General features: G+C 41.3%; 2 protein-coding genes across 2 annotated transcripts in view; one reads left to right on the forward strand and one right to left on the reverse strand.

The window, feature by feature from the left end:
* Positions 1-16,799, reverse strand: part of LOC145999023 (guanylate cyclase 32E) — a 511,534-nt gene that overhangs the window by 76,051 nt on the left and 418,684 nt on the right. The gene's annotated exons all lie outside the window — the stretch shown is intronic.
* LOC145998638 (BTB/POZ domain-containing protein 6-like) overlaps positions 1-16,799 on the forward strand; it is a 46,017-nt gene that overhangs the window by 24,025 nt on the left and 5,193 nt on the right. The window lies entirely within an intron of this gene.

Genomic DNA, 16,799 nt, shown 5'->3' on the forward strand with positions numbered 1-16,799 from the left:
TTTTTCATTTCAGATTGTACAGCTATGATTCCGGAAGAAGCAGAAGCAGAAACTCAAAAAGTTCATGTGGTGACGTTTTAGTGCGCCCAATAGCCGTAGTGGCGCTGCAACAATCGATTGTTTGAAAATGGAAATTCCAAACGAGCGTGCACAGGTTGGTCGTGGCGGTCCAATTCCTTGGCCTCCGCGTTCCCCCGATATAACCCCACTAGATTTCTTCTTGTGGGGGTACGTCAAAGACAGAGTATACACAACAAGAGTGAACGACATACTAGACTTGAAACATCGCATAAGAGATGTCATAAACTCTGTCACAGAAGCCATACTCCGCAACATATGGCGTGAAATCGACTATAGGTTTGACATTCTTCACGCCACCCGAAGCGCCCATGTACAAGTGCACTGAACTAAATTTTGTGAGTTACACTGAAAACGTGATGAGTTACATTACAACTTTCAAGTTTTCAGTAGGCTTATTTTTTCTTCTTATCAAATTTTGGCGCCCTGAAAATTTGCCGCTCTCGGCGGTGGCACGGTTCGCCCCCCCCCCACCCCCGCTGTAATGTAAGCATCTTGTATAGTAATGCCTTGTACATTATCCGGCCAAACAGGAAAAAAATGACTGCGCATTTCTAACTTCTTGTGGAAAGACAATTTTACATTCGCAAGTGATTTTTTGAGGTAAAATCCACGTAATTTTACCTATGGATTGTAGAACAAATTGTGATAAATATTTCGATTTGTGGGTTTTTGAAATCCTATTTCCCACCCACAAATACTGTTTAAACATGCGTGCACGCGCGCGCGCGCACACACACACCCACACAAATCTCAGATTCTATACCCTGTCCCGAAATCTCTGGAGCAAGGCTGCGCATAGAGACTAGGGATGGCCAGATCCGGATCCTCGCGGATCCGAAATCCGGATCCGGTTGGGTCCGGATCCTAAGGATCCGGATCCTAAAATTTTTCGGATCCGGATCCGTGGATCCGGAATTTTCAGATCCGGATCCGGATCCGGTACTTTCGGATCCAGATCCAGTACTTTCGGATCCGGATACAGTACTTTCGGATCCGGATCTAGTACTTTCGGATCCGGATCCGGTACTTTTGGATATTGTTACCTCCTAATATTCATATATATATATATAATATACATACATACACACATATATACAGGGTGTTGCAAAATACCTGTTACAACGCTTGGGAGGTGATTCGACAAGTAAAAACAAGGAAAAAATGCCATGTGAAAAAATGTCGAAATCGGCACCGTTTGCGAGTGACAGGCGTGCGAAAATCGCCTCACACCATGTGTAAAGTACAATAACTCAAGAAGGAAGAAATATATCAATGTCGGATTAAAAGAATACAAAGAAAGTCGTGCCTGACGAATACAATGGTGCATCAATTGAGGCCCAGTGTAAATTGCGCAAGGGGACTCTCAAAGAAAGTGGGGAATCCCCTGATGGAAATACAAGAAATTTACTACTATTTTCTACATAATGTTGAGATCGGAATGTAGACAGTAAAAAATGCCGACGTATGTCCACATGTCCCACTACTGCTGGGACACCGTCCCACACTCGGGAAATAGGGAATTCACTCGAAAATGACGCTATGCCATCAAATTACGCTCAGATTGATTTCAGCTAATTGATACAGAAAGCCCCACTAGAGGCGCTGTGAGTGTAGGTCACCTGTTATGTATTAGTGTTGGTGGATACTACGTAGAGAGTGTAGTCGACCGTTGTTTTTCCTGTCTTGTTCTGCGTCTCGCAGCGTGGAGTTTAGTCTGGCGTGTGTGTATGGTTGAATTGCGCCAAGGAATATTGTACGTAGAGTACGTATTCCCGTGTTCTTTGTCGGTTTGCAACAACTGCGTGGATACCTGTGTGACATTACGTGGGTGCTAATCACGGTAGTTGTGATCCGTCACTCGGAGGGAAAGTGCCCCTGTTGCTGGGCAGTTCTCGAACAGGACAATGGTGGAGTACTCTACCCACGAGCTTGCTGATATGCATCTCGTTTATGGAGAGGCAAACCGAAACAGCCGTGAAGCACGGCGTTCGTATCACGAACGTTTTTCCAATAGGCGGTTACCAGCACATGCACTCTTTCAAAGACTTGATGCTCGACTGCGTGAAACTGTACCCCGTAGGTGGGATTGTGGAAGACCCCGCACTGTGCAATTTGAAGAGGACGTGTTGGACGCGATACGAGACCGTCCTGACACCAGCACACGTGTCATTGCTCGTACTCAACAAACCCACCATAGCAACGTGTTCCGCGTTCTTCAGGAGGAGGGATTGCACCCATACAAATTGCATAAGGTGCACCACATAATGCCCACGGACTTTCCCCTACGCTTGGATTTCTGCCAATGATACGTGCAACAAACTCTTGCCATTCCAGATTTCCCAACAAGAGTTTTGTGGACCGATGAGGCAATATTCACCAGGGACGGCATGTTCAATAGCCACAACAGCCACGTCTGGGATATGGACAATCCGCATGCATTCATTGTGCGCCATCATCAACATAGGTTCGCAGTGAATGTGTGGTGTGGCATAGTAGGTGACCACTTGATAGGTCCGTACATTTTGCCCTTTACTTTGTGTGGTGGGAATTATCGGGTGTTTCTACATGACGTATTGCCTGAACTTTTGGAAAACGTGCCACTGGCAGGTAGACAACATAACTGGTTTCAACACGACGGCGCCCCCGCACATTTCGACCGGGGAGCCAGGGCCTTACTCAACGATATTTTCGGCGATCGTTGGATTGGCAGGGGTGGACCTTTACAGTGGCCACCTCGTTTCCCCGACCCCACACAACTGGATTTCTTAGTGTGGGGAGAAATGAAAAGGCTCGTGTATGAAACCCCCTTGGAAAGTGCTGAGGATCTCGTTGCTCGTGTTAGTGCCGCTGCTGGGACAATTGTTGACATGAAAGAGGAATTTGCGCGTACCAGACAATCAGTGCTTCGCCGATGTCATCTTTGTCTTGAAGTCAATGGCGGACATTTTCAACAAAGGCTCTGAGTATACCGGTGTTTGTGAGCCCCTATCAGCACCGCATAGTGTCCTTTAGTGAAACGTGCGAGTGAAGATGCTGGATATCGCTGTACGTCATACCGTTGATCTGCATGTGCGGAGGTTGTGCGCTTCTCAGTGTAATCCCTTCCAGATGCTGTGCCTGGAAATGTTACATGCCATTGTGTGCGTTTTCTCGCCATTCTCCGTCTTCATTCCTTCGAGGATTACCCACTTTCTTTGGGGAGCTCTCTTGTAGTATACGTATGTACAGCCTTCTTTTGTTTTTCGTACTGCAAAGTAGTGTGTCAACATTAAGGGATTGAAAACGTTTTTTTATGATTATCCCGTATTTTTTTCCATTTGGGATGGTGTCCCAGCAGTAGTGAGACATGCGACAAATTGGTTTCTTTTCTCCTTCGTACCGCAATGTGGACCGTGTACAACAGGAGATTTGCAGTTATTTTCCTATTTCCCGGGTGTGGGACGGTGTCCCAGCAGTAGTAAGACATGTGGACATACGTCGCCATTTTTTACTGGCTACATTCCGATCTCAACATTATGTTGAAGATAGTAGTAAATTTCTTGTATTTTCCATCAGGGGATTCTCCACTTTCTTTGAGAGTACCCTTGCGCAATTTACACTGGGCCTCAATTGATGCACCATTGTATTCGCCAGGTACGATTTTGTTTGTATTATTTTATTCCGACATTGATATCTTTCTTCCTTCTTGAGTTATTGTGCCATAAACATGGTGTGAGGCGATTTTCGCACGCCTGTCAATCGAAAACGGTGCCGATTTCGACATTTTTTCACATGGCATTTTTTCCTTGTTTTTACTTGTCGAATCACCTCCCAAGCGTTGTAACAGGTATTTTGCAACACCCTGTATACAGGGTGTCAATTTAATAGCGCCCACCGACCACGGAAACGTATAGAGGACATCAAAACAAACAACTTTTCTCAGTAACATTTTTCTCGTTTTTGCATCGTTTCGGCGCTAAAGTCGATCAAAAATGCCCGTTTTGCCGCCTGAATGCTGGCAACCACACACAACATTTGATTGCATTTGAGACGTCATATCCCGTGGTGAAGCGATGCGTCCCAGGGTTGCCAGGACCACGCATATTCTGTGAAAAATGACATAGCTACAATCAGCCACATTATGTACCGTAACACAAAACGAGAAAACACGTTCAGTAACCTAACAGGAAGTAAACAAACGATACGAAAAATAGTAGAAAGAAAATAGAATTCAAGTGGAAGTGTTCATATCGAATTTTGTCTCAGCTTACATGTCAAATATTTGCAAATCTAGTTACCAAGTTGGCATCAACAATTTAGTCTATCCACTTCGTTCTTCTGATACCAGTTGTCTGTGACACACTGAACAGATGACAAAATAGAAATGAAAGAACTCAAAATTCCAAAGGTACGCAACAGATAATATAATGTATATTCAGAGCATTATGAGGTAAGTGTCAAAAATGATTGAAAATACAGGGATATAAGTAGTAGTAATACAAGCTCTAAGACGACTTTGTGTTTATCTATGCACCGGATACACATGTGATAGTTTGCAAACGTGAACAGGGCAGTATATTCGGCACTGATTCATAATTAGATTGTTACTGTGGTTGTACTTGTTTTAGCCGTAATGTAACAACGTGAACCTCGGATACTTCCGTTATCAGCGCAAAAGTACCGCATGGCATCTGGATACAAACCTGTAGATATCAACCTTGCAACGAGATTTGCAAATATTTGACATGTAGTTGGGCGTAAACAGCCACGTGTAAGCTGTAAGTCCAATAAAATTTATTGATGTTGATATTTCAGATGTAGGCTGAGACAAAATCTAACATTGACATTTCATTTTGAATACGTTTTTTACCATTTCTCATATCGTTGGTTCACTTCCCCGTTCCCCGAAGATGACTGCTGATCTTCTGGCTGGTAGGCTATGATGTTCGGTCTGCTGCACTTGTTTCTCGCTTCGTTTTACAGATAATAATGTGGTTGGTAGTTTGTCATTTTTCAAAAAAATTATGTGTTCCTTGCAACCCTACCGTGCGCTGTTTCGTCACAGGTACGATTAAATGTTGTGTTGGGTTGCCAGCATCCAGGCGGCAAAACGGTCTTTTTTGAACGGCTGTAGCGTCGAATCGACGCACCAACGAGAAAAATGTTACTGGGAAAAGTTGTTTGTTTTGATGTCCTCTATACAAATCTGTGGTCCGTGGGCGCCATTAAAATGACACCCTGTATATATAGTGTGTATGCGTGCGTGCGCGATTTGTAATTAATTAATACACATACAAGGGAGGTCTAAGTTAGGGATGGCCAGATCCGGATCCGCTTGGTTCCGGATCCCAAGGATCCGGATCCAAATTTTTTTCGGATCCGGATCCGTGGATCCGGAATATTCGGATCTGGATCCGGAATTTTCTGTTCTGGAATCGGATCATAAAATTTTTCGGATCCGGATTGTTTTGTTCCGGATCCGGATCCGGAATTTTCTGATCCGGGTCCGTGGATCCGGATCCGCGGATCTGGATTTCGGCAGAAAGGCTAAGGCAATAGAATTGCCAATGTTGGATTCGTGTCCTGGCAACCAAAGGTTTATGACATGTCACTCACTAATTGCACCGCGAAACGGGAACGAGTTCTTGGGGAAGAGCTGAGACCGCCGAACTAAAACATATGTGCTTGTTACCGCGGTGCAGGATGGGCGAATTCGAAAAAGGGGCCTCCATGACATGGACTCTGAAATTTTCATTCCAGATGTGACGTTTCTATTTAATATGCTAAGATTGCTCGTGAGTGGAGATTTTGATCTGTCTTATTCTGGAAAATATTATTTTCTTGTCTAGTCCCACATGGGCATTGTACAAGACTTTGGCATGTCTCCTCTCGAGAGACGCGACCCCATCTTATCTTGCCTTGTCTGTCTCATGAACAGTGTGTTCAATTTCATCATATCATTACCTACTTACTTACAACACTATGGTCAGTGCTTCCCCTACTGCGTAGTGGTAAGATCATTGCCTTGTAATCAAGGGGTCCCTGGTTCAATACCCGGTGGAGTCAACTAGAGGTTCAGATCCCACTTTAAACTGTAGGTCCAGTCCCGATTAGCCTTACTGTGCATAAAATGGACTTAAAGCCCAAAATCAACCAACCAACAAGATGATTTTGTGCCATAGTTTTTGATATACATGAAATGTTTCTGTTTTGAAAATTTTTGTCTGTGGACATCGAATGTTTCTTCATACATCCTTCTGAATATTACTTTTATTTTATACTATTTCAGTAGAAACAATTTATGATATACCTGAAAAGAACCGTAACAAAGTTTCACGTTCCTGTTTAGAATGTTCAAGTCAGGCTCAATGTTGCAAAGTACAATATGCGACTTGTGACCCTTACCATGAATTTTCATGTGGTGATGTTGTATGTTTGTAACATTTATTTTCTATACTGATATGTTATGTTATTGTAATATTTTATTAACGATAGACATAGGTAATGATAAGGTAATTACGCATTATATTATATATATATATATATATATATATATACGGTATATATATATATATATACGTATATATACAATTTATTATTTCGTCTTCCTATCCATATCAAAGTTAAGACAATGGAGAAAGTTTTTATATAACCATTAATACACACTGCATATATTATAATGTTTTATTATTATTTTAATTTTTAAAACTAACTGTAGAACAATTGTATAATTTTTGTGTAACATTTCAATCTTGTTAAATGTGTTAAAGGTTTCATCCTGGAATGGGATGTTTCACATTTATGTGTGTTTCCGTTTCCAATAAATTCAATGAAGACATACATTCGTTTCAATGGCATTTACAAAATCTCCTCTGACATTTTATGTTAAACAGGTAAGATTATTTTTGTGCATGACTGTGTTAGCCGATGCGTAGCAAAGTATTTTAGGAACAACACTTGAAAAAAACTCTTGTAGGACTAACTAATGAAAAATTTCTTTGTAATCGAAGATCATAATACCTTTTAAGGTGTGGTAATATTATAATGGGATTGAGATACGAAACTCTCGGATCCGAATCCGGAACTTTCGGATCCGGATCCGGAACTTTCGGACCCGGATCTTGAACTTTCGGACCCGGATCTTGAACTTTCGGACCCGGATCCGGATCCCGAATTTTCGGATCCGGAATTAATAAAAAATTCTTTGTAATCGAAGATCATAATACCTTTTAAGGTGTGGTAAAATTATAATGGGATTGAGATATGAAACTCTCGGATCCGGAACTTCCGGATCCCGAATTTTCGGATCCGGAATTTTCGGATCCGGATCCGGATCCAAGTAGATCCGGATTTCTCGGATCCGGATCCAAGCAGATCCGGATTTCTCGGATCCGGATCCAAACGGATCCGGATTTTTCGGATCCGGATCCGTTTGGCCATCCCTAATAGAGACAGATAAGAGGGGAAATCGAGTGGATAGGGCGAAGCGTGTGTTCATTGGTGGAGCCGTCTCGCATCACTACTTGCGCAGAGACTTGTTTTCATTCGCTTGCTCCAGAGATAACCGGGACAGGGTATAGTAACTTAAGTATCTGACCAAACTCGAGAATTCGAAGTATTTTCAGGGATATTAATATTGACCACTTTAGAGGATATAGCATTAAAATACAAATCAATGACTACGTATTTATAAAGAAAGAAAAATAAGTTGCGTGTTTGGGATTATGATGAAAGATTTTGGGCGAGTCTTGGGAGAGAAGGGGAATGGATAACAGGTAGCAGCACCTGCTATTCAAAAAGTGTAAGGAACACGTTTCAGATCACTTAACCCATTTGCGCTGAATGGCCCGTTATTTATCTGACTGCTTAATCCTCAAGTTCCAAAAACAAAATGAGCTTGTATCAGTGTTGCCAATGGTCGAGATGGGAAAGGCACCAGCATATCCATGTGTCTAAACCAAATTAAATCTTTGGCGTAGTGAGGGGGATTACTACATCTAACAATAAATCGTCAATCAACATAAATAGTACGTAGCGATCACCCTCACAATTTGCTGCCTAAAACAGTAAATTTCTTGAGCCAAACTAAGTATGGAATCAAATAATTCCAATATGAGGATTGGAAAGGGGTTCGAAATTTGAAATTTTCATGAAAGGAAAAGGCTTTACTTTCATTAACATTGTGTTGTCTTTCTCTTATCACTGATTGCTACAGCGAGGAGATTAACGATTAATGAAATGACGCGCTGTATTACAATCAGTAATAGTTAATATTAAAAATATTTATTAAAAAAATAAATAATATCAAGTACATTAGACACGAGTCTACTGGACTCGACCAAATGTGAATTTAAAAAATATATATATACATATCCTCAGTACATTGTACTAATAATTCAAAAAGTCAATTTGTGCTAGTCAAAGATATTTCCATATTGTTATTTTGCGTTGTTCTGCAGAATGTTAACAATACGTCTGCTCAGCTTAGTATCAGAAATATAAAAAGCCTGCTGCAAGATCGATTTTAATCAGGAAGATATAAAAAGACGAAAGTGCGAAAGAAAAATAATGACTATCAAAACATATTGATTGATTTGATTAATTATTTTCTTCGCTTTTCTGCCACTTTTGGCTAATCGCGAAGATGAGGGTGAGTGGTCACATGATGCAATTGATGAAAGGACACTCGCAAAGAACACCAATGCCCCCCGGGTAGGCACAGTGGTTCGGATCCCACTTTAAACTGTAGTCCCGATTAGCCTTTCTGTGCATAAAGTGGACTTAAGGGGGAGAGGGACAATTTCCCATAGGTCCTTCTCCCTGAGGCAGCTGGGAGCACCGTTGCCAACTTAGCTCTTTTGGGGCAAGATCTGGAATTTTCGTGCACTCGTTTGGCTGTGAACTGTGGCACCCGCCCTCTGCCCCACTATTCCCGGCCCACATAGACCAACTTTTACCATGCGTATACATTTTGTATACATTTTGCACATGACGTGGTATTATTATATTGGCTGCGTCGTCCCACCCCCTCTTACCTCCTCAGCTAGTTTTATATAGCGCATTGACTGAGGTGAAGAAGGCAATATTGTTATCCGGTAAACCCTTATTTTCGATTCATACAACCATCGGTGGATTATTGAGATGGGTGATGCCGTCAAATCAGGACGGTAAAAACTATGAATAGACTGTCATCATTTTAAAGTTACCGGTAATAGCGGCGCCCCCAGCCCCTTGACAACTAAAATTACCCTAGGATGCACTTTATCCAGCCTTCCTAAATCTAGCTCCTTGAAAGTCAACTTTACCTCAATTTAAGGTGAAGTTTAGCTCTTTTATGGTCATCAGGTTTGGCAACACTGCCATGATGGCCGTAGGAGGCAAGGAGAAATGCATTACTCTTATGGGAGTATTATTTTTTTTTCGTTTTGTTTGGGATATCAAACTTCCCATGGCGGAAAAAAACACATGATCAGGTAGAGGATCCATTGAAGATGATATTTGCGCTAGAAAGAGTCGAAATTTCCATTTGTTTAGCCGTGACTTGAATTTGAAGTTGTCTCTCCATAAGGAATACATGGGATTCTGTATATACATATTCATCATATTTTTCAAACACGATAATCAACTTTAAAAACCGCTTCAACTTGCAGCATGGGGAGAAATTCATTCTCTCAAATTATGCCTGGATTTTCTTTAGTAGCAGAGCCCATTCCGACGATATTTAAATAAATGCATGCCTGGTGCGAAATTGTCGCACCTCACCTTTAAACAACAATTCAATAATTCAATTCGAACCCGGGATCTCTGGCGCCGTAGCGCGCTGCGCTAACGAGTCCACCGCGGACATAGTCTGGTCATAAACCTAGACGCCATTCTGTTGAGTTCCCTCGGGGCCCTCCACGTACAGGAAAAGTTTATATCAATATTACAACATCCTACTATGAAAGTGTATTAGTTCACGCTGAAAAGGAAAATGTAGTGAAATATCCAGAAAATTTAACGAACCAGAACAACCCGTTGCAATTTCTGAAGAGACAGAACGGAAAGGTTCCTAATATTCAGGAACCGGAACGTCGTTCCGGTCCACTCCGGTCTATTTCGAGCCATGGCGAGAAGCTACAAAAAAAAAGTAGTGATTTACCACATGTGTTGGCCGCACACGCATGCGAAATGAGTAAGAGAAACCAAGAAGAGGATGGGAGTGTGTTGAGAGAAACATTGAAATGATGTGTCTGATACTCTCACAACACACAGGATTCCTTTCATTGTCATCGTGTGTTTAACAAACATGACAAAGGCAAACAATGAAGTTCGTTTAATGATCAATAACGTCTTCAGAATAAAAAAAAAATATAGTGGGGAGAAGGGCTGACGGATAAAATGACAGGTAAAATTCGAGGGGATATCAATCATTCCGTTTGGCTGTAAAAAAATTACCCAATTACTTTTTGATATTCCCTCGTACCAGTAGCGTACGCAGGATTTCATCAAGGGGGGTGTTATATCTAAAACTTTTTCCAAATTCACATTACCATTGTTTTATTATACTTTAATTAAATAATAATAATCACAATTAATTAATAATACTTATAATTAATTAATTAGCTGAATTAATACTAATAATAGTACAAATACCACTACTACTACTACTATTGATTAGTAGAGATCTACATAAATATATTATTTATGAAAACAATAGAACGAAATTACTTTCTAGTCATTCGATTTTTAGCAAATCCTGGGAGCATTTTTTTGTTTCTTTGTTACGAAATAATTGTCTCGTCAACGAGGTGAGACATTTCAGGGGTGAAGAAGATCCATAAATACAAGAAAATATATTAAAATAAATTGAAATAATCAAAGTATGGAACTCATCCAAGGAGCTGCGGTGATCTGGTCGGCAGAGCGTCTGACAATCACGCGGAAGATCCGAGTTCGATTCCCGAAATTGGTTGGAATTTTTCCGGCTTTTTTCCCGCATAAATGTCCCCGATAATTCACATCTGGATTATCTTGCTGTTCTTACCAACAAAACATTTTACAATAGTTAAGCTTATTGTCATTTGAATAATTGTCTAGTCAACAAGGTGAGACATTTTAAAGAGACATTCAAACGAGCTGCGGTAAACAATACAATGGGAAGGCGAATTGGTGACTGTATTCTTGTCCGCCTAGCCTTTGTCTATACATTAGCCTCTTACAACGAACCAACAACTTTATTTAGTTAATTCTCATTGTTCACGCACAAAAAAATACATGTTCGTTGAACACTGGCGTACGTAGAGGGATGGCCGATGGTGTTCCAGCCACTACCGAAATTTTGATAAAATCAGAATTTTCAAATAAAAATCCGTTAAGAACTTTAAAGAATCAAAATGTGTAAATGCGAAACCTCTTTTAAAGTGATTACCATTTTTGTCTTTGAATACAATTTTAATAGATTGAAAAGCTCCAAAAATACGAAATATTTTATTATGCATCCTGCCCTCCAAATCGAAGCCATTTGCTATCCACATTTACTATTCCAGCCCCTCCAGAAAAAAAAATCCTGCGTACGCAAGTGTGTTGAACATTGTGGCAACTGAGATACAAAACAACTTTTTTCTCTTTTAAATCATAGTTACCCTAACCTAACCTCATAAACTCGTGGTTATTTTCAAGGCATCACTCTGAAAGACGCGTGTGTTTGCAATGCTGTCCTTTTCTCCATGCTGCATGGAAATAATAATTCAAATTATTATTATATTATTATTATTATTAGTAGAAGTAGTAATAGTAATATTATTGTCCCAGATCTTTGACTGTGAAAAATTGTCCATTTAATTTTTTTCATAGCATTTTTCATAACATTTCACAAGCTCAAGTGGGGGTTTAAACCCCGTAACCCCCCCTTGCGTACGCCACTGCCTCGTACACACGTACTAAGTGACTGGGCGTCCGGAAGGGGTGGCCGTGCCCCCCCCCCGGAAAATGAAAGTCAACCAAAAATTATATATTTGTCACATATAATTTCATTTCAGCAACAATGATGTGTGTTAATTATTGCATGAATATGATAAATTCAAATTTAAGCAATTTTTTTTGAGGGAACAACACTATTATTGGGGAAAATGTACATTGTTTGCCCCCCCTGGAAAAAAATATCTTCCTTGCCCCTCCCTGGAAAAAATCCTGCGGACGTCCATGACTAAGTGCGTAAATAATTGAAGTTCCAAGTAATCTTTATGATCAAAATAGGACTGGACCCACAGTTTAAAATGAGATTCGACACTGCGCAATGTAATTCCTGCGGGATCTCTTTCATCACTAGATAACAGCGTTAGCTACTCTGCTATCGGGAGTCCTATGGAAAAGATATACTGAAAACAAATTGCCAAGTTTTCGTTGTCTATTAGCGGGAGTCAGAGGGGGGGGGGGTGGCTGTGACGTCGTCAATGTTGACAAGGCCAATTTGCCTCCCGATGGCGCAGTGGTAGCGTCGTCGCCTTGTAATCAAGTGATCCCGATGGAGGCACATAGTGGTTCGGATCCCACTTTAAACTGTAGGTCCAGTCCCTTTTAGCCTTACTGTGCTTAAAGCAGTAGTGCGGATGAACTAATCGGAACAGGATATTCAAAGGGGATTCCGAACAACTGTACAATAATGTACCTCCACCCATGGGCGTCCGGAAGGAGGGGCAAGGGGGCCGTGGGACTCCCTGGAAAATGAAAGTTAACCAAAAATTATATAGTTCACACATATAATTTCATTTCAGCCACAATATGTCTTAATCTTAATTATTGCATTAATATGATAAATTCCAATTTAAGCAATGTCTTTTGAGGGAACAACACTATTATTGGGGAAAATGTTCCTTGTTTGGCCCCCTAAAAAATATCTTCCTTGCCTCTCCCTGGGAAAAATCCTAAATCCTGTGGACGTACATGCCTCCACCGGGAAACGAACCCAGGACCCATGAGCATCAGATGATGTCATCATTAGTAGGTTTTTGTGAAACAAAATTATTTCTGTGATGTTTGTATGATTATTACAGAAAGAAGAGAGAAGCTCGAGAATTCTTTGACTCAGGAGTAACTGTCCCAAATATCGGAAATATGTGACTTAGAAATATCTTGCTTAGTGTTATCAGTTAACTAACGTAAAATAATTAGCAAGGCTCAGCAGACCGCTCCATCAACATTTTGGGGAGAATTTTTGCATTAAAATAACATACAATTCAACATGTATATATTTTCCTAAAATATAAGTAATAAAGTTTACACTTTGGCACCATGCTGCGGGGGAAGGGAATCACATTATATTTTCTCAGTAATTCATTTATTTTAACTGGTTTAAGTCACTTCGCTGATTTTAAATCCCGGCTTGGGTATGGGGTTTCTTTGTGACTGTACCTTCATCAATTTCGTATCATCACTCATTCTTATCTTCGCGATTAGCCAAAAGTAGCAGAAAAGCGAAGTAAAACACCAAATTTATCAATCGATTAATAAAAAGTCACTTTTGCTAATATGTACACCATATTTAATTACAGTAGACCCGCGATTAACCGAGTCCCGATTAACCGAGGCTCCGGGTTAACCGAGGGAGTGGTTGGAAAGCATCACGCTTCATAATGCACCCCTCTGTTTGTTTATGGAGTCAAGTCACCGTCCGCGCTGCACGTGTTCGTTACATTGTCGATGTATCCGATTGTTACGGTGGTGTTTAAATCTGTGTATAGGCCTATTCTAAGCGGAAAAAGTAATATTCTCAATTATGTTGTACTAGTAATAAATAATTACTATACAGTTTTAAGTGTTGTTTCGTCATTTACGACCCATTAGCACATTATCTCCGCATCATCCGAGTTTTTCCGTATCCGAGGTAATCTCGGCCCCAATTAGCTCAGATAATCGCGAGTCTACTGTAGTTAGATGAAGAAAAGTAAAAATTTAGATGGGTAGATGAAGAAAAAGAGTACTGCAAAGCTAAAAAAAAGTGACTTTCAGTAATAGGATAGTACAGTAGATATAGTGGAACCACAAGCAGAGAAACCTGCGCAGACCCGCGACTCCTGTGAACCGTACTCCATAGTGGAGGGGAGGGGCAGAGTGGACCATGCTTCCTTATGGCCGGAGCTGAACGGAAGAAGGGAAAGCTGCGCGGGGACTTTTCGTCCAAGCTTTTTCCTTGGGATTACAACGCTGTCGTAATTAAATGCTTGGGGATGTATGACATGGCAGGGACCCACTCTTGCCCTTTGGGGAGGGGGGGATAGACACCCCTGGTTGAAACATAATGCCAGTGGCGGCGATTGGGTTGCAAAACTGTTGGGCAAGGTGTCAACTGCCCCACACACCCCTTAATCTCCGCCACTGATAATATCTATTTAGGAGGAGCACGTGCCTCCGTGTCCCTCCCGCTTAATCCGCCAATGTATCGAAGATTGAACCAGGAAGTTGAGGAACTCATGTTTTACGAAAAGGAAAATCGGAAGTTTCATGCTTATATTCAGTGAAATATTGCATTTCAGAAATCAGCGAATATCGAACATTTACGTATCGTATCGTTAAATTTCCTTAACTGTATACATTTGCAGCTCAATGTTGCTAGACCTGCTTCTTGCGCTACTGAAAACCGTTTGACAACTATCACCAAGCTTGTTTATGCGCATGAAGCCTGCTGCCACCATGGCAACAGGATTCCCCGGGTTTGGCTGCACGGTTGCCAACCACATACTTCATAACTAGACCTTGAAACTTCGACTCGTGTTCAGATGCTCGTAATGCACTATGACCTTGAAAAAAAGTGCTATGCATGGCTCGTTTCTAAGCCCCGCGACAGGTTAAGTTTGCAGCAGGTTTTATGTATCAATCCACTCTAAAACGGCACTCAGCATCCCCGTGCTAGTCTCGCCTTAACCGCCGAGCTGTTCATATCACAGACAGTGAGAAAATCCGAAGTATTGAAGCGGAACTATTTTCTGCGCGCACGTTTGGGTCTGTATATGCGAAAAGTTGCTGCAAGGTTAACCTGTCGCGGGAATTTGAGCATAAATATCAGCGATCATACTTCTGACCTTGAAGCCTCAGTGGTCTAGTAAGTGGGAACTTGACTGCGACGTTGAAGACCCTTGGTTCGATTCCCGGGGTGTGTCAAATGTGGTCAAATTTTTCCGGCCTTGTCTCCGCATAAAGCGGCTCTGGGGCTCACCAAGCATTAAATAAATGTGTACCTGAGGCGAACACTGGGACACTGGCGTATGCAGAGGGGGCTGAAGGGGCTACAACCCACTCCGAAATTTTGAGGAAATAAAAATTTTGTAATAAAAGCAGTGAAGAAATCAAGGAAAAACCAGGGTGGTAAATGTAAACACCCCCCTTAAGAATAGAAAGTTTTAAATATACGAAATATCTTATTGTGTATACCGTTCTCCTGAAAAGCAGCTATGGCATCAACGTTGTTTCGATCTTGTGTCTCCAAGAGTTCTTCGCTGCTTTTATTAGAAAATTGTAATTTCCTCAAAATTTAGGAGGGGCTGTAGTCCCGTCAGCCCCTCTGCGCACGCCAGTGGTCCAGTCGGTATGGCATCTGACTGCCAAGTGGGATATCTGTGTTCCATTCCCGAAGTGAAGTATTTCAGGTTTGAATTCTCCCCCTCCCTTCCTCCACATCTTCCCCCATATAATTTAGTGACTTTTTGTGGACAAGATTTCAAAACATCGTAATTTTTGAAACGCGCGAAACCAGAGAACAAGTTCTGAGTGTGTTTGGAAGCTGAAGAAATTGAAAAGTAAAATTAACCGAGAGCATTCAATTTCTTCCGAGGCTACACTAACGTTTTCCAAAATTAGCATAGTCGGTGTCTGTGATTGAGGGGGGAGGATGCTCACCACTTTTTGCCAGTTTTTACCCTTGCACTATGACCTCTTAATGCTAAGCCTTGTCTACCAAGAGAAAGTAAACTGCCCATGCCTCCAGTTTTGGCACCCGATTGCCTCTACTGAGCATAGTGTATAGCTGGTGGAAGCGTACAGATCTCACAAATCCCAGGAAAAAAATCCGAAGAAAGGTAGACCATTGATTCCTAATCATGTAGCCTACTGATTCTCTATTCTCCCTCTCTCTTTCACACACACACAAACACGGACACTCGAGATAGGAAAAATTATCTTCTTTGGCAAATATAAAGTTACAGAAGGCACGCTATAATATTCTACTTTTGATAAGATAATTTAATGCTTGATGCACGAGGTTAGGTGCTTATGATATGATTATGCTTTATTAAAAAAGGAAAAATGTGATTTTGTAGGTACGCCAGAAGCTCCGCTATTGTGCTACGTAATTGGTATCAGGACCTGAAATTACATGTTGGTGGGCCTGAGTATGTGTACCCACAGCCGTCCAGTGGTGGAAAAGGCGCATACCTCATCTGTGAAATGAACGTCACCCTATAATGACATCTTTCACATACATAATTCTATTTCAGACACAGTAATTTGCGTTAATTATTATAAAGGACCAATAATTTCAAGTAAGACTGGTAGGAACACGATTACTTTAAACTGTAGCAGTGTTTTGGGGGGGGAGGGTGTCTGACTTTCTCCCCAACCCCCTTCCCCGAGAAAAAAATGCATTGCTTGCCCCCTTGTCAAAAATCCTGCGGACGCCCATACCTGGCACCCCTAGGGGTGGGGGTGGGAAGGGGGTGACATGTAAAAATAATCGAAAACGACCGATATTAGTGTGGAATCCATAG

Source organism: Lepisma saccharinum, chromosome 14 (genome assembly GCF_977018435.1).
Source record: "Lepisma saccharinum chromosome 14, izLepSacc3.1, whole genome shotgun sequence".
NCBI classification, from domain to species: Eukaryota; Metazoa; Arthropoda; class Insecta; order Zygentoma; family Lepismatidae; genus Lepisma; species Lepisma saccharinum.